This window comes from Lepisosteus platostomus, chromosome 18 (genome assembly GCF_059453375.1).
Source record: "Lepisosteus platostomus isolate fLepPlt1 chromosome 18, fLepPlt1.hap1, whole genome shotgun sequence".
Classification (NCBI taxonomy): Eukaryota; Metazoa; Chordata; class Actinopteri; order Semionotiformes; family Lepisosteidae; genus Lepisosteus; species Lepisosteus platostomus.
The window spans coordinates 12,176,691-12,201,855 of NC_142628.1; the positions used below are offsets into that span (position 1 = coordinate 12,176,691).

Consider the following 25,165-nt stretch of genomic DNA (forward strand, 5'->3'; position numbering starts at 1 on the left):
AATTATGGATGCATTAGGTCCCTGAATCCATTGCATGTATTGTCCATCTTGCAACAAGGAGTCAAAGAACATAGTTTTTCTTTAATCATGGGCTGAGTTTTGCAAACTAATGAACCAAAGCCAAAGACAGCAGTTCAGGTAATTCTAAATGAGAAGGAAAGGATTGTTATTTAAGCCTGTCACCCTAGGGCACTCCCAAGTTACATAATAGAGCTGAAGTGACAGTTAAGGATTCCAAGCTGCTGCCTAAGGCACTCAATTAGGGTGCGGAGCTCAGTGCTTTATTGAGTTAAAAGATGTTCTATGTTTAATCATATTCTTTTACTAATTGTTTTCATGGTTATCGCTAAATAATAATATTGTCAGGAAAAGAAATATACGTTTTTGTCTCAATCATACACCAACATGTTTCAGGACTGGCTAAGCTACTTCTTTATCGTTTCTATTTTTGCTAATGTAGAATCATAAATCCCTGTCATTAAAATGACAGGTTCATCAGCAGGTTTGTTCCTGCCTTACCTTAAAAATAAAGGCTATACAGAACTGTGATGAGGTCTTTTGGTCTTAAGCAGATTGCACAGATTAAAACATTTTCCTTGGACATTAAATTGTGCCTTTTGTGGACAATAACACACTGTGATTGGTGTTCTGACTCATGTTGGAGTGATTGCTTGGCATGCTTGGGATTTACGTGAAATTTAGAGCCAGAGGTTCTATGTGATCTCTGAGCCTCAAAAAAAAAAACCAACTGACTTTCCCAATTCAGAACTGTAGTCAGCTGACAAATGGAATTCACCACAACGAAGAAGATAAAGGCAAGGAAAACGCCAAGCAGCCTTTTAGTGTAAATGATTATTTTCATACAAAGACCAGCACACAGGGATATGGTCCCCAGTTCTCTTGGAGGAAGGGCCTTTAAACTTAAATTAATCTATTTTCTTTTTTAAGGGGTGGTTTTCTTGTGCTTTTTTGTAAAAGAATGATAAAAATCAAACATACATTTTGCAATGATGTGTGAACAATTTAGGGGTCACAGTTTTGTTAAGAAAACATCAGGGGAAGTTTCGGAGGGAGGAAGGAGGAGGGTGGTAGGTCATTTGCAGCTATAATTATTTCCTCTCTCTCTTCCTCTGTTCTGTGTGCCTGAATGCCGGAGCAGAATTCAGTCTCCTCTCCCAATAGAACTACCAGCAATGTACTTCAGTTCAAGTATGCTGGAGGTTACAGACCAACCTTTCTCTGCCAACAATCTTATAAGACCAATGTTTTCTGCTCTCCATCCATCTGGGGGAAAGGGTCATTCAGTTCTAGCTGCGATGATAGTGCTGATCGAGACTCGCCAGACTGGCAAGAGGTTGCAATCACAGGATACTAAAAATAAGCCATTATACTGGTATGATGAAGGAATGCTTGCAACAATACAGTGTATTGTGCAATCAAATTTGTTCACCTGAAATGAAAGGTAATCACATTACACAAGTTAACTCCCATGAAACTTAGATCTTGGACGGAATAATATTTTAAATTGTGCTAGTCTCATTACAGCATGCTTAATTAAATAATACAATGTTCCACCGTTACAAAAGCACTGCCATTTAGTGATTTAACTTCAATTTACAGGGAAAAAGAAAAACTAAAATCAACATTTCTTTCCTAAACATAACTTCACAATGGGCCTCATAGATTGACCTCACTGGCTCTTTGTGGAATGGATTTTTTTTTTTTTTTTTAAGTAAGGAATTCCCTTTCACAAGTTTTATCTAAATTCAATAGGTAAATTACAAGGAGAAAATTGTGATCCCGTTGGATCCACCTACATGCATACTTTAGTTTTAAAACCCATTTAAATTGGTAATACATTCAAAATATTGAATAGTATATCGATTCGTGTTAAGTGACTCCACTGGATGCAGTATATCAAGTTCACTTAATTCAACACACACATGAATGGATGTCTGAAGATCTAAGAATCAGTATGCTGTAGCTATTTCTGCAGCACTGCTGAAAAGGACGTGTGGACTGTAGGGCAAGTACAAAAATGAGAAACCCTTTTCAAGTGCACAGAACACCCAGACTCACAACGTAACATTTACAGCAATCTTGTAAAAGAGGCTTTTCACCCTGAGTGTGTTCTTCATTCCAGAAGAAGGGCATTTCCCAGGAGCACACAGAACAGAAACATAAACAAACCCCCCTTTCCCTGTTCCGGTTCCTGAACAGGAATGCTAAGCACTTCCCTGCTCTGTGTCACTGATACCTGCTGCCCCATGGGGTCATTATTGGGGTCCCAGGCTCTTAACTGCAGGCTAGGTCTGCCAAAGATTTATTGCTCCTTCCTTTTCTTCCGTCTCTTATACTTCATTAGCGTTTAACAGGCTTTCTGAAATACGTTGAATGTCAGTAGTGCATCATTACACATTATTGCAGAGACTGTTAGAAGCTCAATTAATACAGCACACAACATACACTGTAGTTTTTGCATCTATTTTGCTTCAAGATGTGCAGAGCTCTAGATAAACACTCTGTTGTAATACTAAATAATACTCCACGGCCGAAACGTTGTGTTCTCTTTCTTCTTTTTTTCAGCATGGAATAAACCTATTACTTGTTCCTTTGCAGCCTACGCATGCTGACGCAGCTACCCACCTGAACTACCACTGCAGAATATTATGAGGTGTCTAAATATATCCAATCTCTGGAGAAATAATTATTTATTTCATTACACAATTCGTATATTATAAAGCATTACCAATATACTGTATATAATATAGACATTACTGATAAACATATCTTATATCTTACCCTGAATAAACATAAACGCCTAGCTTACAATATAAAAGCATCATGTATTCCAATACTTAGAAACACAGTACAATCCACAGTGCAATGGCATAACAGATAGGACCACACACACGCTCCTCCTGAAGCTCATTGGAATCACAACCATTAAAGACGTTGCTGTAAAGAGCATAATAAAATAAGAAAGGTTACAAACGAGAGGGGGCCACTCAGTCCGTCTAGCCTATTTGGTAGTTAGTAGTTAATTGATCCAAGGAGTAGTGAAGTGGCTATACTTGAAGCAAAGACACCAGTTGGATCTTGAAAGAAAGTGTGATGAGATCTTGGAACACTTATATTATAAGGACATTTACTGCTATCTACTGTAGTGAAGTCTGTGTGTGCATTGCCTGAAAACGATTATTCACTACTGCTGCACTATAACACCAAACATTACCCTGAAGACAATTCTCAAACAAAACACAATAACAAAAAAGGGGTTAAACCAATTCTCCTTCTACTAGGCATGAGTAAAATCACCACCTAAAACAAAACTCATTAAACGTTGCAATAAACACAATTTTAATGCCATTGTGTTCTGCATTGATCTAACTATAAGATAGCATAAGAAAAGAAATGCTTCAAGGTGCTAAAACAGACTGGCTTTTAATTGGATGTCACCTTGGACACTCATTGTTGACCAATAAAAGCACAAAAACAATCCTAAAATTCCTAAAAAACTTTTTTTTTTGCAGATTAGCAATGACGACCTGACCAAAGGAAAGGGGGAAATGAGACCTGGTTTATATTTGGTCCTTGCCATAAGAATCTTACTACTACTGGTGGTCCCATTAGGGCCCATTAGTTTTATTGTCGTTTTTAAAAGCTTTGGCATCCTGGCCGACCCAAGGATTAACCTTGACTCAGACAGTCACCTCAGCAACAAGGCCTCCTTTAAGCTCAGCTGGAGATGTTCTCTGTGTCCAGAAGGCACATCTATAGCCACACTTTTCTAACTCCTGAAGATTACTGGTCAAGTCCATTGCCCTTGCGAAATAAAAGTGGTTTATATAAATGTTCTATCAGTCACAAAAACAGCGAAAAAAAAAAAATCTTCAAAAGACAACAGCAGGAACTTCTACCACTGTCTACAACACAAATGTGTACTCTGAGTAGAATTTTAGGTTTATTATTGGTAAATTCATACATGTGCTCGAGGTAAAAAACAGTTTCTTATGCTAATGACAATATGACAATGTATATTTGCATGTGAAAAATTGACAGGAGGGTGTACCAGTGCACAAATTCAACTCCTTAATTCAGCCTTTAATACAGTGCAGCCTCACAATTTGGGTTGAAATACTTTCCTACGCTTCAACTTGTATCATCAACTTGTTATGTAGAAGATTCGTTTTCTGACAGATCACAAAATGTACTTATCAATGGGTTGGCATCTGACCCTGTTTGTACTTTGACTGGTTCACCAGAAAGCTGCGTTCTTTCTCCTCTCCTTTTCATCTTATATACTGAAGACTGTTGGAGCAACTATGAAAACCATTGTATCATCACGTATGACGATGACAGTGTATTAGTCTGTCTTCTCTCAGACCCTGGACCAATTCGTCAACTGATATTTCTTTAGATGAATGTTGTGGAAAAAAAAGATGATGATTGCTGATTAAAAAGGCAAAGCAATACTGTTCCCATAACAGTCAGTGGTGAGCCTATTGGTATAGTTCACAGTTACAAAAATCTGGGCACTGCGTTTGATCACAAACTTAAGAACACTGATGTCATTGTGAAGAAATCCCAGAAACGCTTATATGGTTTGCGAAAACTGATGTCCTTTGGTTCCAAAAAAGAACTCAGCTCTAAAATCACTGGTGTGCCTTTACATCTCCTGGCACTGATATGTCCAGCAGATCCTGACGATGGCCTTTGCCCCTCACCGAAGGCCCATCTCATATCCATCTTCAGTCTTTTGAAGTTTTTACTTCAGGAAGATGTTTTCACTATCCAATCAATCAATCATTCAAAGTTTATTAATCAAATACACAACAATACAACATGCGGCAGTAGTTGCTGGCAATGAAATGTCTTTTCTACGAGCACACCGGGGGGGATAAAAATCACAAAATTAAAGTTACAAAATAAGGTTACATAATAATAGAGCAATAGAAATTGAATAAGATAAACTCTAAACGTGTCCAGTGCATGTGGGTAGCAGCAATACATTATGTCCAAGCAGTGCAGTATGCCGAATACAATGAAAACTGTATGTCCATGTAGCCATTATGGGTGTTTCACTGAAGGAACTGCAGCTTGGCTATTTAGCAGTCTTATTGCCTGGAGGTAGAAGCTGTTCCATAATCTGTTGGACTTGGACCGAATGCTTCGATACTGTTTACCAGACGGTAGGAGAGAAAACAGTTTGTGACTGGGATAACTGGGGTCCTTGAGAATGGACCTGGCTTTATTAAGACATCTAGATGAGTAGATAACCTGGATGTTTGGTAGCTCACAGCTGGTAATGAGCTGCTCTGACTTCACCACCCTCTGCAGTACTTTGCGATCCCGGGCGGAGCAGTTCCCACACCAGGCAGTGATGCAAGGAGTCAGTAAACTCTGAAAAGTGCACCTGTAGAAGTTGGCTTGGATATGTGATGGCATGCCGAACGTCTTTAGCCTGTGGAGAAAGAATAGGCACTGCCTTGCTGTTTTGACCACGATGTTGGTGTGGTGGGTCCAGGTTAACTCCCAGGAACTTAAAACTGCTGACCCACCCCACTGAAGTCCCATTGATATAACTAGGTGTGTGACCTCCTCCCTGATGTTTGCTATAATCCACGATCATCTCCTTAGTCTTACTAATGTTCAGAGAAAGGTTGTTCTCTTGGCACCATGCTGCCAGAGTTTTAACCTCCACCCTGTATGCAGACTCTTCACCATCCGTGAGAGTAAGGGTAGGGGATATGTTGGTGCCCACCCTCACCACCTTCGTTCTGTCAAGCAGTCCAGGATCCAGTTAGAAATGGAGGTGTTCAGTCCCAAGTCCTGGAGCTTGATGACAAGCTTTGAGGGCATTATGGTTTTGAATTCGGAGCTTTAATCAACAAACAGCATTCTCACATATGTTCCTTTCTTATCGAGGTGTGAGAGGTTCAGTATGGAGGGCAGTGGCCCTAGGCCCTAGCATCCTCTGTTGACCTGATCTGGTGATGCGAAAATTGCAGTGGGTCTATGGGTCTAGGGTGTCAGGCACAGTCCACAGTGCAAGACGAATAGAAGGAAACATAGCTTTGTTCCAGGACCATCAGGGTCGCAAATAATGACTGTAAAAAAGCTTTATCAATATGATTTATAAGGGACAGAGCCCCCTCTGCAAATATATGTGCATTTTAATACTTTCTTAAATATCTAATGAATCCATTATTATTTTATTTTTCAGTATAGCACAGAGCCCTTAAAATGCACATGCACTTTGTTACTTTATTAATAATTTATGGACATTTTGCTGTTTTTGTTCATTTTGTTCTTTAGAAAAGTTGTGATACCATGTGTTTTTACATGTTTTGCTTAGAAGATGTTGTATGCACCGTTTGCTGGAAATGGTCCTTTGGGGGACTTTTGAATTGAACTGAATTTCTTCTGGTACAATCTACTCAGTGTCTAGCAAAAACCAGCACATTCCATAGAATACCTGAATTATGACTCCAGTCAAAGAGCAAGCTACCAATCCTTCTGCTATTTCCCCTTTCTACAACCACTTGTTTCAGCCATTAGTATTGAAGTCACTCCTAATCTGACCCCAGAGGGGATCATCTTTCAGGAGACACAACAATATTCATTCGACAGCCTCCTTCTTTCCCCATTTCTAATTGCTTTTGTTATCCAAACACATACTATCAATTTCCATGCTGCCTTCTGCATTAGCCTGTTGATTTAACACCATTTAAAGAAATTAGTTATAAAAATACAATGGTTTTGCTTTCTAAATATGTCTGACACCATAATACTGTATCACAGTACATAGTATCTGCCTGTAGAGTAATTATTGGATACATTATCTCAGTATCTGGTGTTTTCTTGATTATATACTGTACTTCATTATCTGCATATGTTTTTGAAAATCACATTATGAATTGTATTATGGTGATGTTATAGTAGTACAGAGAAGAAGTAATGGTTAGGATTGAATATGTTTGGGCTCATTCATTTGAAGGCTTCTGCAATATCATGGGAATGCTGAGGTGCTGGCAGTGATTATGATATTACTCTCAGGAAATAACTAGCAGATAATATTGAGACTGCATGAGGAACTTGGAAAGTTCAGATTTAGCACCACAGGGATCTCAGCAGCTCATCTTTGAGGAAGCTGGAAGGAAAGGATCCACCATACAGGATAACATCTTCAGAGGGGAAAATACAGAGGTGTGCACTACAGATTGGTGAAGGTACAGATTGAAAAGTGCAGGTACGGGCAGCTGAAGAAAGCAGCTCACATTTTTATAGACCAGGATTTATACACCTGGTGATTTAAAATCCCAGAGACCTATTTTTCGTTTTGTCTGTATTATTGTTTTAATAAATAGTTTTTATATTTCTTATATCTTGTTTGTATGTTACATTTAGAATTACCTTCAGCTCTTAGAGACAATGTATTACCCATACTGACCACACAGAAAAGCATAAAAAGCCCTTCTACAGTATGTATTCAGTGGATAGAATACCAAGTTTTATGTTTAAATGAGATCTATTTGAGAGATTTTTTTTAAATATAAAAAGATGTCATTGTTACTTCTATACAGTGTAACTTTTTCTTATCTTCATAGCCATCCTTTAACAAAAAGAGTGATTGACAACAATAATACCGGTCTCACATTGGAATTCCCAGATTAGAATGTTTCACTGGCCATTACCATTCCACAGGAGGCTGTGAACCCTGCAGACAGCCCGTTCTCCCACCATTGTCCCTTGTCTGTAGAGGTGGAGGGCTCTATAAACATCAAATGTGAAGCTTAACTGACACCCACATTCTTTCATGTTCATCTACTCCTTTCACAGGCCACTGACATACCAGACACAAAGGTAGACATGGGAAAAGCTTCTGTTAGCAAAAGCAATTCAGACTAGGGACAGCACACTCTAAGCTGAATGTAAAATGTAACAGAATGTATCTATAAGTATTTCAGCAAATGAGGGGATATATATATATGCAGTTTTATAAAGCTTTCTCTAGCATAATATTTATTTTTATGTCACTGTATTTACAGGCTATGTGACATGTTTGCTTGGTATCTGTTGTATAACTGAAGCAAAAGTGTGAATACAGAAGTACTGGAGAAACCTTTTCTTTTCTAAGAGACAACCTGAGCGTTTGGCTATTCAAAAGAAGTATTAAGGAATTAAAGCTCCAAACTGCAATCAAACAAGACCCGCTTCACTCATTCTTGTCCATTTTTTCAAGTGATATACCTAAAGCCTCACATATCAGACCCGTGACTTGTGCTTTTTGAAGTTGCCGCATTGAACTCCATAGTTCTCATGCATTTAATGCATCTTTCCAAAAACTGCAAAAGCTGTGAGGGGAAAGAAGAAAAAAAATGAGAAAAGCTGCAAGGTGGACTTAAAAAACCCCAACAATTTCAAGCATAAAAAATCAGTTGTGAGAAACACCACATCCTTGATTCCATACAGTCAGAAATAAAAAGTTATTAGAGTAACTTCCCCCCAACAAAGTCTCATACTTTGAGTATTTTAACTCCTAAGAGCTCCGTTTTTCCTGCACATCTCCAGATACTAATTACAGCTGTTGCACAAACATATCCGTCACCCCCTACATAAACAAAAAGACTTTTGCCAGTGGCTGAAGGGTGAAGGGAAGGTCTTTTTCAGAGATGGAAAAAGGAAAACACAATGAATACTGACACCAGGAGTAATGGATGTCTCCTTTACATAGCCGGATCTTGTTTATAAATAAACTGGGCAGGGTCCCGCACTTCATTAGATGAATTGCTTCCATTTTCTTTTTTTAACTTCAGTGCTGATATTTCTCCATACTCCCAATTTTATATTACAAACAGTACATTGACCAGCCTCCAGTGAGTCCACTGCAAGGGATTTTTGAACAAATTTGAATAACAGAACCAAAGGAGTACATACTGCTCTTACACATGAACAAAAGAATACAATCATGACCATAGAATTAGAAACCCTAAGACCATGACGTGGACAAAAATTGACAATTGTAGGATAAGGGCTGTAAGTTGTCTAAATTAAACAATGTGTTCTACGTAATAACCCCTTCACATAAATCTGAAATAGAAATTAAATCAACACCTCAGTTACAGTAAGACCCCTCTTAACCCATTTTTATTACTTCATACAATTCTTAAGTATGCTCAAGTACATTGTGAAAGTCACATTTAACTTTTATCCTGATTTACAAGAATTTCACAAATGGTCTCTGGGGATCAAATGCATTCAAGCAAATAATGCGGTCACACACATATGACACAAATAGTAATGAGACCATCATTCATTCCTAAGTGTTTTATTATACACTTTTTATCATGATTCCAGAAAACAAAAATTATTTATATATAATATAAAAAATATAAATTTACTATAAGATTACACAACAAGTAAGAGCAAATTTTAATGTTCTACCATTATCATTTATAGTACTTTATCAGCTATTTTTGATGGAAGTGTTTATTTTTAAAAATAATTTTTAAAAATGAGTTGCATGTCCACATCAATAACAAAAGAGAACTTTATTTGTATTATGAGTGGGAAATGTCCTTAAAATCTGTTGGGGTGCATCTGTACCTTAAAGGTCAGGACCTGGGTATTTTCACGTGGATTTCTTATAGCAGTATACAGCATTCTGTGCCTTAACAGAAGCTGCATTTAAATTTGGTCTTTTACTTGTGACTCCTTCCCTGTATCCATTGAACACACTGGAAGAACACGCTGTTCTGGTCATCCTAGGGTCTCACAATAACAAACTGTGGGATCTGCCCTGAGGGTAGATCTGCCAGAGAGACTAAATTGATTTACAATAAAGGTGGTTTGTGACCATTCTTAAAAAATGTTTTCTACAATATTAATGACCAAATGCAGAGAAGTTAAATAATCTCTGGTACAACTAAATGCAAAGAAACGAAGATTTGGAAATTTAAGATAGTGTTTTTCCTCTTGAAGGTAAGTTAACTTAGAACCTCTGCTCAGGTAGCCAGGAACACTATAAGGACTGAACTCTCTGAGAATTGCACACTGAGCCAGAACAGGGAAATGAAGAGAGTAATCAAACTTTAGAAAGGTTGGGAGACATCTAAACTTCCAAAGCCATCAACAAAGACAAGTAATTACATTACAGACCAGACAGTTTGGTGTGCAGAGACATAAATCCCTACTGAAACCACTAGAAGCAATGGACAAAAGACCACACATTCAACAATTATGTGTTCGTCTGTTATCACAAAATAACTTGATGATGTTAACGGCAATCCATGTAACTTCGCCATGAACACAAAGAATTAAAAATATCCAAGTAAAGGGTAATTTCCGAAAGCAGTCAGAAGATATATAAAGAAACATTACAGCTAGTATTATTTCAGGAAGTATTCATCTTGATTTCATCATGAAGCAAGGTTGCACATTCAGCTGTTTCCTTCCACAAGCACCAGTGGTTGTTAAAAACAGAGCAAAACTAGTTATTTCAACCCTCTGCAAGTCATGTTACAAAATACATTCAATACCAGGACGCCAGTCCTGAAATATCAAACAATATGGCTATTACCTATCATTTTTTGTTTTTGGGAGGCCCTTTTGTTAACTTATAAGAAATAAAGGCAGTGAAGCAAGACCAGAGAATGGATCGTGTTAAAATAATTATGACTACCACAACCATTAAGACACCCGTGAACATATTTAATTCGAGAGCAATGCAGCAATGTGGGATTAAAGTAGGGTTCTCCTCCAAAGTCCTAATTATGAAATAAGGCCTTTTCTCTTTCTTTTCTGCTCACAGAGTCTGCTGGTGTAGTGTAACCCAGTAATTCTCTTAGAATTCCAGGCGATGTGACCTCACTAGCATGTGATTCTGGCGATACAGCTGACAGATCTGGGCTATGTACTGTACTATTGACATGAGGAGCTCCATGTGCTGTTCACAGAGAGCTCACCCACTCTCACTCTTCCATTAACAATGACAGCTTTGTCGAAGAGACTTCAGAAGCAACAAAGTCCATAAACCCTGCCCCAGTTTGTGAAGTGTGCCTCTCGCCTTTTTTATTCTTTCTTCTTCTTTTTCTTCTCCAACATTGACGTAATCCCAAAACATCCACAGGAGCAGCTGCTCAGCGAAACTAGCAACTCTTTTTTCTTTCCCTTTTTTTAGAAGCACGCAAAGCAGTTTGCAGGGAGGAAAAGACAATTGAGGGCTTTCTTTCCACCAATTAGCTATCACTTCAAATCTTCTCTGCCGTCCACCATAGCCGATTTGGAGAAGCCTCAATTCCTAAATTAAGAGAAGACTAACAAGGCAAAAATGATTGGATTTTGCTTCTATCTTTTAGGCAAACAACTTGCATGAATCACCCTTGATAACATTTCAAATTCCATTTGCTTGAATCATATTTGTGATGAACTGTATACAGGGTTATTTTTTTAATAGACTCATTACAATACAACATTACATTATTTACATATATCCCTGATTCTCTCCTAAACATAAAATTAGTGTTTGCATACATTCACTATTGCCCTTATTATAGAGCTTGAATTAGATTACAAGCTTGAAGAAAATATATTGAGTCCTTGATGACACTGTCATTAGAATTGTAATTACTATCTGCAATGTTATTTAGCTGCTGTGTAATTTAAGCTACCATCTAGAAACATATGATCATAATAATCATAGTACATATGATTAAATACCTGATTTCTGTCACTGAGTAATGCTTTGAGCTTGCTGTAACTAAACAATGTTGAAATCCAGACAGACACAATATCCAATCCACCCATGTTCAGTCTTCGTTTTAACCTTAAGAGCGGGGTAACAAGTTGAAGCCTCACATTGCAGGCACAGGGCACAGGTTTGGGACTATGCCCCAGAAGGGGGACACATTTAATTCATTTCTTTATACGCTCAAAGTAGTTCTAGAACAATGTACTTAAACTTAAAATTCAGTAAGTTTGCAGACAGCATACAACCCCCCCAAAAAAAAACATAGAGTTTGTGTTTAGGTTTAAACAGATTCAGTAAAAAAAAATAACTCAGGAAAAAACATGGTTGTTACAAGGAGCTCATGTACATTACAATGGACCATATATTTAATATATATGATCCATACTTTTTCAATTTTCAAGGCGAAACTTAAAAGCACTATACAGTAATCAACCACAGCTTGTAAGAGATACGTGACAGTAAACTACCTCTGTGGTTCTGATTATTTTGTACAATACCCTACTCTTTTTGATATGTATTCACTGTGTATGAATTACAAGTAAGAAAAACACTCACCTCCCAATGAACTACACAGTTCAGCCGTAGCTGCTGTTTGGAAAAATCTGGGCAGGAATGGTTTTCTGCCAGGTTTTGGCAACTCAGCTTTGACTTAATCTCTATCCTTATCTTTACGAAAATGGCAGATTAGGTTTACGTTTACCTCTAAAAGCCTGTGCAAAAAAGACCTTGACGTGACTTTTTTGATAGGCATTTAAATGAAGTTAAAGAAAAACGCACCTTGTTCTTATCAATCTCTTTTAACTCTCCATTCCCCTTGGCTTTGACATTGCCATTCTGAACTGTTTTGTCCCCTTTATAATGGCGTTGACATTCAAAATCTTTAAATGTCTTCTATTTCTTATTAGAATTAGCTGATAATATTATAAATGTAATGCCTCTGGAGCTTAAACGTATTAGTATATACAGTATCACATCACCTCATTTATTTATTGATTTATTAGCGGAGACAGCTTATTCCTGTCAAGGGTTAAAACAACCCAAAAAGCACAAGGTGTGAGGCAGACTCCAGCTGTGAGCCAACAGTGTAAACTGCCACAATAATGCATCACTCCTAAATCACTTCTGTAACACAAATAGTGTAGCAGTGAAATCAATTGTTATTGTTATCATAAAATATCACAAAAAAGTATCTTTCCAGCAGAACATCACTTCATGTGTGGAGCCTTTTTGGTAAATATACTATAAATGACAGCATTTCCTAGTACACAGTCAGTATGTCTACTCTTTCATTCAGTTTGATGAACCAGCATTTTACCTGTTTTGACCACTTTTGTCTGAACAAGATGTTTTGATCTGGAGATGAAGTGCCTATTTACATACCTAAGAGTACTCTTAAGTTTTGCACCTTTAGATCTGATTATTAAGACTTGTTTTCCCAATTCTTTTAAGTTCTGCCAATGGCCCTCAGCTAGTATTAAGGACTCCATTGTGCTCCACAGTTCTACCCCTGGCAGTAGTGCTAGACTGTTTAGCTAGATTGTCATTTTTTTCCCTTAGTATTAACAACCAGCTTTGTTCTATAATATCTCTTTGGCGTAAACTTAAACCTAGAGGATACATGGCTAACAGTTCTTGTAAGTGCCTTCAAGAAAAACGAACAACTCTTGGCTCAGCACTGACTGGAGGAAAGGGACATTCCTCATGGACAGCACTGCAAACCTGGAAGCAACTGGTAGATTGCAGGGCTCATCGAGTTTGCCAAAAGCTATTTTCACCAGCAGCTTGAACCCACAAGTCCTGGATCAGAGAGCTCAACCTTGAAGCCACAAACCCACTTTGTTTTAGTCTTGATAACTGGAATACGGTCCATGCTGATGTACTGTATGCCAACTTGTTCTGAACAAGTGGCATGTACAGTATGTGTATTCAGAACTCAGATGCTCAGATATTAACTAAAACTAAAATTTAGGAGTATAACTCTCCTGTTTTAACTTCCTCGCACTGGTTTCCTCTTCCATTTCTGAATTGAAGAAACCGCTGCTCACCTTTAAGGACCTGAATGGTTTGCTTCCCCACTACAGCAGTAAAGGATCTCTCTATGTACCTTATACACCTTACACTCTTTGGATTCTGTTCTGTTTTGGTTTCTAAATCTAGGCTCCTGATTTTTGGAGACCATTCTCCAAGGCTCTGTAATTATCTCCCAGTCTTGTAGTCTTTTGATCCTGGAAGTCAGCACTTTTAAATCTGGTAAAAGTTACTTTAACACAGTAGTTGTAATTCTGCTTAGGTTATTGTATTAAACTGTGTATTCATTTTTAAAAGCACCTTGAAATGATGTGTCATGAAAGGTGCAATATAAAACAATAATTATTGTGCAAAATATAACAAACACAAAATAGAAGTGGTTTTGTATTCGGCACTTCAAACGCATGTAATTTTCTAGCTCCACATTTACACTAAAGGTGTCTCAAAATTACTGAAGACAGAAATGAGTTCAGCCCTGTGCTGGTATGTCTCCTGAAATTGCAGGTAACCACCAACTGATGTGCTGTGTAGACAGAATGAAAAGAGCCCCTGCAGGCTTCTTTCTGCTATCAGCGAAATTTCTCTGGGGTCTCGTATCGACTTGAGAGGAGCCCTTTCTTTTTCCCTGCTTACCCTTCAATTTTCAGATTTGTTAGTGAGAGTGTACCTTCCACTCTTCCTGTCCTCATAGGCTGCTGGATGCCCCTACTTGTACCCATGTTGCTCTGCCAGGATGTTTTTCTCAGTTTGCCGCTTATAACTGGCAAATTCAACAGATGAAAGTGGTTCGACTGACTGTATAACAAAAAATTAACAAGACCACCCTGTTCCCCCTCCTTTACATACACATAACCCCAGCAGGTGCCCATAAGGAGAAGCTCTCACTGTTTTATACTGTAATTATTCAAAACCTGGGAATGCACGGAATCCCTTTAATTAGGTGCACAGGCTAATAAATTATGAGAAATGTGCTCTGAACACCTTTACGGCAAGATTCCTGGGATGTGAACAATGCCTTTTAATATGCATCCAAGATTCCAACTTAAAGACTGGAGAGCCTTCCTGATCACAGCTTGTAAATGACACTATTGGATAACATTTTAGTTTATTAAGCAGCCTTGCTGTTCATGAGCTTGGTTAATGTGATGTGCAGGAAATCAGTCATCTTGTATTTGGTTTGATAGTCGAGATATTAGGTGTAGCTAAAAACATTCTATTCATATAAAGAAAGTCAGTAAAAAAGTAAAGGTATTGCTTTATAATAATGTTGTCACCTTTAACCAATGTCCCTTGACAAAATTGTCATAAAAACAACCTGTGTTTAGGAGATGAATCAGGCAATGGAAGTAAGTTCACCTGAAACTAGTATCTAGACAGCAATAATCACAATTACAGAACAAGGTTCATCATTGTACACATACATCAAAGTCCATCTTTATGGCTAGTATCAGATGTTTTAAAGTTATCAATAAAAAAAAAAATTCACAGCCATACTTCAACTCCTTCATTCTGCTGAGGGTATTCAACAGCAGATATTTGTAGTTTTCATAGAAAAGGGTTTCTATTTTTTACCGCCATGCACAATTTGAACATATTATCTGTGGCACACTACCAATCTAACACTTGCAAAAGAGACTAGCAGGTACTGCAAGGGTTAATGGTGTCACAAAAAGCCTCCTGAGGGAAAGTTAAATGCAGGTCATGTTCAGTTCTAGTGCTTGTGTCCAGTTTAGAAGTGTATAGCCCAGCTCCAGATTAAACTGTTTATAAGACGGAGCTCTTCCATTGAGCTCACAGTAAGGGTGTGAAACATTGCATTGCAGTGAAGAGACAGAGTTAAGGGCTCAAATGTGTCATGACAGCAGAGCTGCAAGAAAGCCCGAGAGCACTATGACCCTGATCTGAACAGATCTCACAAGTCAAGCATGCTCAGGCCCTATCTGTGCCGAAGATGGGAGATCTCCAAAAGAAAATCACATTGCTATGCAGCATGCGGCACTCTTCCCTCCGGATCAGAATTTCCAGTTTGGTCACAAGGGACTCTCCACTGTAGGAGGCATCATCTTTCGTACGAGATGTCAGCTCAAATTCCTGACCACTTGGATATTAAAAATCCATTGTTCATAAGACTAGGGGTGTCATCCCCAGTGTCCTTTGTGAAAGCCACCCTGGGCATGCACTTTCTGGACTAATGGAAATTCCCACTACTGTGTCACTTCTCCCCACTAAGGGTACAGAGCAGACTTACTGCTGCACATTATTGGGTGAGCTGACTTCCCTCCTATATGTAAAGTGCTTTGGGATCCTTGGATGATGCTTTACTAATATAAGCTGTTATTACTTTTATTACACCTCTGTAAAGACTAAAACCTGTAGCAACTACAAGTTTATTTTTAACTGCTAAAGGAAGAGCTATTTAATTTACTTAACACCTCAGAATCCGACAGGCTAACACTTAAAGATAAGGAACAAGCTATGAATGAGAAACAACATGAATGAGAAATTTCCAGTTTGGTCACAAGGGACTCTCCACTGTAGGAGGCATCATCTTTCGTACGAGATGTCAGCTCAAATTCCTGACCACTTGGATATTAAAAATCCATTGTTCATAAGACTAGGGGTGTCATCCCCAGTGTCCTTTGTGAAAGCCACCCTGGGCATGCACTTTCTGGACTAATGGAAATTCCCACTACTGTGTCACTTCTCCCCACTAAGGGTACAGAGCAGACTTACTGCTGCACATTATTGGGTGAGCTGACTTCCCTCCTATATGTAAAGTGCTTTGGGATCCTTGGATGATGCTTTACTAATATAAGCTGTTATTACTTTTATTACACCTCTGTAAAGACTAAAACCTGTAGCAACTACAAGTTTATTTTTAACTGCTAAAGGAAGAGCTATTTAATTTACTTAACACCTCAGAATCCGACAGGCTCTTTCATCAGGAATCAGCACTTCTCACAAATGCCAGCGTATCACCACAGCACTATTAATGAAGTGCGCAGCTATGGGGAAACCTTGTAATTAGTAATGTAGAGTATATTATGTCTACTAAGTTCTCATAAACGAAACAGTGGTTTTAAGAATTCGTCTTCGTGTTCTGACCTGCTGGATTATCACTCAGTCATCTTTCCCACACCTCACAGTCTTTTACATTCTTCCCCCAGAGTGTGGGTAAAGTGAGGAAGCCAAACACTTTTCTTTCTGGTTCTGCAGAATCACGTTCCTGCTTGGAAGGCAGTGACAACTGCAGTAGCACACTAATTGAGGTTGCAGACATTAGGAAGCATTTTCAGGAATTCAAATGCAGAGAATGAAAGATTCCCACTGGTGCTGATAGTGGGGTTGTCAGCTGAGGCTGACCTGGGATGGTATAGCTTCTAGCCCTACTAGTGAGAAAAATGTCTGCTATTCCACTGTTCTGCCCTGCTACCCCCTCCTAAACATCCAGATGCAAAGTAGACATGACTGATACCACCTCCTGCAGCATTTCTGTGTACTGAATGTCAGCTCATAATGTAGCGCTGGAAAAATCTTATTTTCAGCAAAGACATGCTAGCATTTTAAAGTTGCAAGCTTTTGAAATAAAAATAAGTTAACAGAAAACTTAAAACTGCTGGTTGTGAAATGGATGCTAAACACAGCAAAAAGGTCAAATAAAAACTGTGAAATCTGACAAGAGAAATGACCTACAGAGGTACTGCAACAAAATGAGTGAGCTATGTAAAATCACCCCCTTTCTGCATCTATATATATGCAAATACATTCTATACCTATATTTACTCAGTGTGTGTATGTATAAAATCTACACAGCTACTGGCTCATGCTTCTCACAGAGAGTTTTGCAAATTTAACTTACAACAGTTTTTTAAAAAGGCTAAATCAATTGCTCTTGACTGTAAGAGCACAGCATATTTCAAGGCTAACCCACATCATTTCATAACATATGTACTGTATGTGAACTAAGATTGTTTTTTCAAAACACTGATCTTGTAAAGTATAAGCAATGCAGAGTAACTGGGAACTGGAGAAAGCCATTCTCTGAAGAGACTTTTAGCCTGGCAAATCCTGAAAAGAAACAGAGGAAAATCTCCATAGTAGCAGTGGCACACGCAGAATGGGTACATTTCCAAACCAAGTAGCCAAAGAACAGGACCTGGAAAGCAGAAACATTTCACGGATTGAGTGGCTTACTTAATTCTACACCCTGTTTGGAGCTCATGTTTGGAACTGATGCAATACAGATATCCAGAGAACAATGTGAATATGTCCAACTTTATACATGCATCAGAGGCAATTTCATGTGCAGCCTACCATTATCAATAAATAAGGCATTCTGAGGAAAGGACTATCTGAATGATATTTCTTCCAGCAGTTGTTATTGGTAAACCTTACTAAATATTTCCTTAATATTCATTCCTGTTATCGTTGACATCAAACATTTAAGCTTTACATATAAAATATCAGATACACATAAATTGAAACAAAGTACATATTTTTACAGGAAAAGTTTGATTTAATTAACAATTTGCAAGCACCACTGGATCTTACAATGTGTTACTGCTCTAAAGTATTAACCGTTGCTATATAGTAAGGAAAACTTTAATTTTAACACTTAAAGATAAGGAACAAGCTATGAATGAGAAACAACACTGACTGACTAAAGAAAAGAGTTAAAAGAAAAGAGATTCTAGGCTGAGCTGTCTTGATTAACTATGCTACCCAGGAACTGACAGTGAAACATTGTGGGCTATTTTTTTCACTCGGATCATCAATATTCAGATATACTTTGTCATAAGCATTCAAATTGGGGACAGCATACAAATCTGAATCAGGTTCCCATAATTCCTAGGAGACTGGACCACACACACAGAGGACCATATATACATCATTGTCTAGGTCTGGCTTATCTTTACAAACGAGACAATGTGATTACAATTGACATCCAACACAAAAGAAGGGTGTGAAGTCATTATGCACCCTTCATAATTAAGTCCCTTGTATTATTTCAGATACACTTCACCCTCATTATAAAGTGTTCCATCATAGTGCAAGCTCTTACATTGCTACTATATCTTTGTTGCAAACAACAAAAGCTCATATTGAAAAATAAAGCCACACACTTTGATCAAATTGTGCATCCTTGGCTCCTAAGGACAATGAGTGATAAATGCAGAACAGGGAGTATTTTCTTCTTAGAAATGTAAGGACTGTAGGACTGCATCTATCTTGGCATATATGAGTTGTTTATGGCATATGACATAAATAATATTAAAAATTATTAAAACCTTCATTTCCATTGGAATGTTTACACTTCTGTAGCATTTGTTTGTAATTTTTACACGATCATCATCTGACCAATTTAAAATATTTGTTAATAATTTAAAATGTAGAATTTGTTTCTGTACAAAAAAACTCATTTCAATTAGACAAGCAGTGATGGAGATTAAATAATTTAATTTCTGCAATGTTTAGTCAAGAATTGATCATCAGTGTAAAGTGCAAAACCAAAATGAACATAGGAGAAAGAAGAGTAAGAAGAGGTATACTGTAAGCATTGGGTCAAAATGGTCATTCTTTGGGGTTAATGGGCCAAGGCCATTCAAACACAATATAGGAAATAATGAACTACCGCCTTTGTAGCTATTTCTTATGGAGATTTTTTGCTACCGATGAACAATGAGCCAGTTTCTTTCAGATTCCAGTGTGTGTGGGGAAATTCTTCCAAGACATAACCATGAGGATTTAGTTGGAGTTTCACGTTTATGTCTTCTTAGAGAGATTAGTGCCTGACCAATATATGACAATCACATCCTTTCATCAAACAGTTATTTGCCACACAGTTTCAATGTAGGTGATGTACATATACTTCTGTTTAGCAACAGTTGAAACTGTGATATCACACTGACAAATGATATCACATGGACAAAACGCTCCTTGAACAAAACTTTAATCTGTAAATGCAAACACTTTCCCATTTCTTAAAAAAAAGAGAATAAAATGTTCCTCTTGGCAGCTCTTAGAATGTTATACCTGGTTTGTTCTCCGATATCTGCCTCAAAGCAGTCATGTTATACTCATGCTAAAGTCCTTTCCTAAAAGAAAAATGAATAAAGCAAAGCCAGAGCCTACATAATGCCCTACTGTAGGCGTCCAACCTTCACAATGTACATTTATACTAATCTAATGAGATTTACAGTACACTTCGTCTGTTTCCTAAGACTCTAAAATAACCAATTGAGCTGTGCACACAAGACGATTCATTTAAAAGGAGAAAAAAAAAGAAGACGAAAAATCTGCATTCGAGCAACGTAACGGCCAAGCGGGGCTAAGATTCTGGTGGAGAGATGGGAAGAGGCAGAAATAGCTGGCGCCACCAGCTGCCGAGCCTAACATGTCTGATAAAGATTTACGGCCAGAGAGGGGGATGCAGTCCGAGGGCCCGTTGGAGCTGTGAATATGGAGCTGTTCAGAGCAGATTTCATGCCTGGCTGATCAGAGGCTGTCAGGCCAGGCCTCACGACAGCTGCAAGGCTCACTGGCTCAGAAATACAAAGGCAGCATAGCACAGCACACAAGAATAGCTGACAGGTTGTTGTTAACGATGGCAACTGTGTGAGGTATGTGTGTTGGGGTGCTAAATACTGGCAGTGTTAATCAGGCGGACAAAAAAATGCCCTTTCTTCCCCGATGGCCGTGTGTGTGCTTTATTTGCCTGAGATGGTTTTTTTTCTTGCTTTGCCTTTTCATTTCCTCAGCATCATTTACTTTCCCCTTTTTTTCTGAAGGTTTTCCCTTTTGTTTTCCCACAGAAAGATTTCCTAGAACTCTACCCCCCCCCCCCCCGCCCCCCAAAAAGCTGAGCCCAAAAGCTGACCCTTGGGACATTTGGAAATTAGCACGGGCGAGGGGTTTACAAGTACTGTACGTTACAAAAGTCTAAGTACACTTGTACTTTCAGGCTTGCTTGTACTTTTAAGAAAGACCTTCTTTCAAAGCCACTGTACACAAAGAGGTGACATGGTCTGAATATTTTAAGTCACCCAAACCCTGACCCTTCCCTGTTCTTGTCACAGCTATAAATTCAAATAATGCTTTAGAAGTACTGCTTGGAGGGGCCTGAAGAGATGTTAGACACACAGAGATCCTCACCATCCCACTGTCAAACTTGCACTGCAGTGACATCAATTGTCCAGCAGGAGGAAAAAAAACCAAGTGACCCCAATCTAGTTAATCTAACAGTTACCCTAAATCACCTATAAGATTAGGGACACTTATAAATCAACAGAACTGTCTTCTTTTTTCTGTCGGTATTATTGATTCCCATTCTATCTGTCCTCATTGATTTGTTGTATTGGACTGTGCTTTTTAAACATATTTCACCCAAGGCAAAATAAAGTCTGAACTGAATGATCTATTACGCAAGTATCTTGTTCAATTAAGGAAACTCAGGATCTAAAGAGCTGAAGGGTATTCTAATATGTAGTTGAAAATCACTTAATTACCCAATTTAACAATCAGGTTACAGTTAAACTGATCAAGGTCTTAGTCTTAGTTCCAGAAGTTTTATTTGTCACATTTAAAGACATGTCAGCGCACTAGGTCTTCCCAGAAGCAGTGTTAGAAATCCCAAACTCAAACACATTTTTGCATTTACACAAACACCCATGGTACAATTGTAAAGTGTCGCCTATGACTCTTTAATAGGTCTAGGGCACTGAAAATCACTCCTGGTTCTGGTCTTGAGGGCAGCTTGTCACTCCACTCTAAACTCTTAATGACATGATATGAATCAATTGTTCACTAAATTGGTCTATAGTACTAATGTTGCCAAGTCTTTACTCATTGTCACCTGTAAAACTGGTGCCCTCTAAGAACACAAGTGACTATCAGTGATAGGGAAACAGAAGATAAAGTGGTTTTAGTGTTTCATTTTTTTCAGAAACCTGATATTTTTATACTGTACATACAGTCATTGTTTTGTGTTAATGCATGCAAAACTTGTTTTCTGCTAGCTATGTGTTACTGTTGTACATTATCCAATGTAAGATCAGCAAACGTGATATGCTTATCATTAATTTAGCTTAGAGTGAGGATAATTCCTGCAATGCACCCTTTAATTACCTAAATTAGTTTTGGTGGGATTAAATGTAACAAAATCAGCTAAAGAGACAAACAAACTGCCTGTTTGTGACAGAATGTGTTCTCTTATGGTCCTGCATTTAAGCATTTCAGCTGGTCTTCTTGGTTGTCCTTACAACAGTTTATGCAGCAGTGATTTACCATTAAATAAAGAATGCTAATGGTATTCATGAACATTATCAATTCTCACAATTTCAATGCAGAACATGTATCTCAATGATATCATTAACAATGTGTTCCTATCAGTCAGGTCAGGATATACATTCCCTGACTCCATTGCATCATAAAAGCCTCTGAGCACAACCAATCAAATTTCTAACACATTTTAATGTGTCTCACAATGATAAAGATGATCTACACTTCTCATGACTACAGTTTAAAATTCCCAAAGAAATCAAACATGGGTCAGGTGTTTCCTGGAGTTTACATTTTTTTAACAAAATGTTACAAATCTGAAACCTGTAAATGGAATTGGAATGGCTTTCCCTGTTGCTTTTAATCTTCTTTGAAATAATACTACTACTAATAATACCCCAAATCTTGCTTTGGACAAAACTGTCTGCTGTGAAATTCACTGCAATAGTAATTGAACTTTATGATTTATTTTTATTTTTAGATTCTGTAACATCTGCAAATAACACTTTTACAGGTTACCTAACCATCCAAAAAGACATCACAAGTAGCAAAAATCACGAGGGATTTCCTTGCACTATACATAGATCTCACATATGTAGTGTATGGTCAATTTTCAATGCGTATGTAACGTATGTGACATGTCAACACTGTAATAATGAGCACTTTCCTCTGTTTGATTAGCTCAACTGCTGTAATATTTTGGTTGTTAATACGGTATTTGTGAAGTTACTTTTATACTCATAAGTTGCAGATATTTAACAGGCAGTCCTTTGAGGGCAATTCTCTTTGGGACTAGCTTTAATCAAACTGTCTGCACTCGAGGGGCATTAACTGCTGAAGATGACAGGTTAATGATTTACCTTAAATGGTCCATAATCCTGATTATCTTGACTCTTATGATTTTGATTTCCCATTCTTATTTATGTTACACTTGGTGAATATCACTTCAAAAGTGTCTCACACCTTGAAAGGGGAAAGATGTTGTGCAATGGTTTTCAGGGATTAGCAGTACTTGATTTTCCTAAAGTTCCAGTTTAGATGTTTGGTTGTAGGAACCGTCACGAGTTTTCTGGAGTGCTTTACGGAGAAAGGAAATTTCCCAAGTTCCCAGCAAACAATGATTAGCAGTGCATGTTAATAATGTCTCAAGGTTACACATAAAAGCATGTGAGCTTGTCCAATGTACATAAATTACTATTTCTTCACCCTTTCCCCACATTTGTCTGCATTATTATTATTAAATGGAGCTTCCATGTTCAGGGTGCCTAACTTTATAAACTGTTATTGACCACTAGTTAAAGCCTGTAAATCATGAGCTTTGAGTACAGAAATGGGAAGAGTGAACTACATTCAAGAAAACAGTATTTGAAAATGGTCTGCGCTTAATGCTTGCATACATTAAATTTGAATGATTAAACATTTCAGTTGGTATCAAAGCAGAAAAATATAGATGTACAAGACTGATATGTAATTATTGCCTCAAACAAACCAAATTACATATATAGCCTGTTATGCTTATTACCATTTTCTGCATCACAGCAGGGTCTCAAACTGTCTTTGATTGCTTAAACATTTAAGTACCCTAAGAAGACTGCAATGAATAAAGACCTTATGACAGAAAATAGCATAGCCTACTTTCAAACAGTAAGGTTATAAATTAACTGTGAGGCCAACATTCTGCAAAAAAGATGTCAATTTGATTAAAAGGGTTGATTTTACTTTTGTGCCCATTTTCAGCTTATTCCCAACCAAATCTCTAAAATGATTTACCAAATTGTTCTAATACTCACCCCTGTAATTTTGCATTGTGCTTCTCCTTCTCCATTGACAGTTGAACTGTTGAACTTGATACCATTCTCACAGAACGGCTATTTTTAAAACTAATGCAAATAACAAATCTCTGTAGTCCAGTTTCATTGTAAAGACATTGTGGATTCAGCAATGTTTGCAGAAAGCCTAGTTTAGAAAACAAAGCTTAGAAGTCTCCCAGGCTATTTGTCCTTCAACACTGCACATTTCAATTCAATTTCAGTTGAATAAAATCAAAATCCTTGGGAGATTACCTTGGACAGCAAGCAAGATTGCCCTAAGGTAGCCCAATGGGTCTTCTTGTCTACCTGTGTGCTGTGCATTTTAGGTTCTCTGAGATACTTAGGAGACAGAGCAACTAACGGCACCTGTGAAAGGTGCTCTACAAAAAAAGTTTCAGAAAAATCTTTCTCTCTCCTGGTTGTTTTCACAGGCCCCAATTTCTAGGGTCCTAGTCCTAATACTGATTGTCCCATCTTAAATTAACAGGTAGTCCAAGAGTGCTGACCATGGCTTGTGAAATGACTGCATAGTGTGTTAATACTTCTGACCAGGTTTTAATTAAGACATCCAAAAGTCAGTGATAATCATGTACACACTCAATGTTTGAAATGACTGTGTTAGCTACTGGCCTTTTCTGACAACTGTTTCAAGATCATACCTTCACAATTTGCTTAAAAATCGCCGTGGGCCTACAATCTGGAGAGCTATACATACTGTATATTTGTTTTGGGCAGGATCTATTTTATTTGACCTGTTGAAATAAATAAAACCGTTCAATTAGTTTTAGCTGTGTAACTAACATTGGCATTGAAAAAGGCACTAGGGCTGGGATTATAAACAATTATGATTGAGGCCTATTGGCTGGCCATATATGCACAGACCAGAAAGAAGCAGCAGTCCCACCCCTTGCTATAAGGAAAGCTGTGTTAGCATACCTGTCTACTTATCGAAACCTGGAGACCTGGGTCACGTTGGAGGATAAGAAGTTAGTTATGGGCACGACTGTCTCTGTGGAAAGGGGAGCCTTGGGGGGGTTAGTGTTTTAATACTTTCAAATACTTTTGTGAAAAATTGTTTGGGTACGGACAATAAAAGTAGCTTGGCATAAAGATTTTCAGTTTCACCCAAGTACTAAATACAGACCTCAGCCTTTGCCCTGGAGAAAAACTCCCTTACCTCGAGTCTAATTATGTAGCTCTAAAGCATTAGACTTTGAGGCGTAAGAACAGAAAACCAAAAAGTTAGACCAGTCTGGCCCCAAAGAGAAGTAGACAGAGTCAGTCAGTTTCACATACT

The 25,165-nt window shown here is 38.0% G+C and overlaps 1 long non-coding RNA gene across 1 annotated transcript; it reads right to left on the reverse strand.

Annotated features, from left to right (window-relative positions):
* Positions 1-9,315: 9,315 nt before the first annotated feature.
* On the reverse strand, positions 9,316-12,435 carry LOC148645678 (uncharacterized). The gene is made up of 2 exons (XR_015928187.1): positions 12,308-12,435; positions 9,316-11,318 (listed from the first exon to the last, which is right to left on the reverse strand). It is a non-coding gene; the product is annotated as an uncharacterized LOC148645678 (long non-coding RNA).
* Positions 12,436-25,165: the final 12,730 nt, after the last annotated feature.